The sequence below is a fragment of the Penaeus monodon genome, chromosome 21 (genome assembly GCF_015228065.2).
Source record: "Penaeus monodon isolate SGIC_2016 chromosome 21, NSTDA_Pmon_1, whole genome shotgun sequence".
Taxonomy (NCBI): Eukaryota; Metazoa; Arthropoda; class Malacostraca; order Decapoda; family Penaeidae; genus Penaeus; species Penaeus monodon.
Genome location: NC_051406.1, coordinates 18,103,291 through 18,104,471, shown reverse-complemented (window position 1 = coordinate 18,104,471; position 1,181 = coordinate 18,103,291).

The following is a 1,181-nucleotide window of genomic DNA, read 5'->3' as shown; positions in this document are numbered from 1 at the left end:
AAAAAAAAATTTTTTTTTTTAAAAAAAAAAATAACAGCAAAAAAGGGGGGTTTTAAAAAAAAAATATCCAAAAACTCAAGTTAAAGAGAATTTTTATTAGCAGCTCCCCAAGGTTTTAATAATTTATTTTTGGGTGACTAAGACTTATTTGGAGCCCTCCATGTTTTCAGACAATTTATAAAAATCTCAGTAGCATGGCACTTGGGAAAATATTATGTGTAGAAAATTTGCAAAAAAGGGAAAAAAATAGTTGAACACAAGAATTTCCCGGTGGGCCCTTTAGTTGACGCCCTTTCTGTACGATTTAAATTAAAAGAAAAAATTTTAATTGTTTTTTTTAAAGCTCAGTTCACCTAAAAAAGGATCATTTTTTACATGAATTTGTTGTAATTGATGATTTAGCTTGCAGCACAAACTAATTCAAATTAAAAGGGCAATACAAAAAGGGATATACAGAGATTAACACAATTATTTATCTAGTGATTTTCCCCTAGTCTGGCTGAGACTTTTATCATAGAAGGATATTCCTTTGGGAGCTGGTTTAAAACCCGCAGCTGTAGCCCCAGTGTTTGGGTTTAAAAGTGAATTGCTTTTTTCAAATAAAATTTTTTTAAGAATATTTTCCCTTTTTCAAAAAAAAATTTGCTTTTTTTGGGAGGGAAATAATTTGGGAAAACTGTAAATGTTTAAGGGGGCCCGAAAAGGAATATGTGAATTTTATAATATATTATATATATATTATTTTTAAAAAAATAAATTTATATATAATATATTTAAATAAAATAATATATAAGGGGAAAATAAAAGAAATATTTAAATTTGTATTAAAAATTATTTTAAATTTAAAAAAAATAAATAAATAATATATAAAAAATAATTTTTCAACTAATCTCGGCCAAAATATATTAATTTATTAAAATAATTTTATAAAATTATTTTATTTAATTTAAAAAAATTTCCTATATATATTTTATAATTAAGATATATTATATATTATAATATGATGATGATATTTTAAAATAATATATATTAAAATATAAATATTTTTAATATATAATAATATTTTTAAAATTAAAAATAATAATAATTTTTAAAAAAATATATAATTTTAAAAGGGGATAAAAGATAATAATAGAAAAAAATATGATTAAAAGATATAGTTTGTTTGGTTTGTTTTGTTT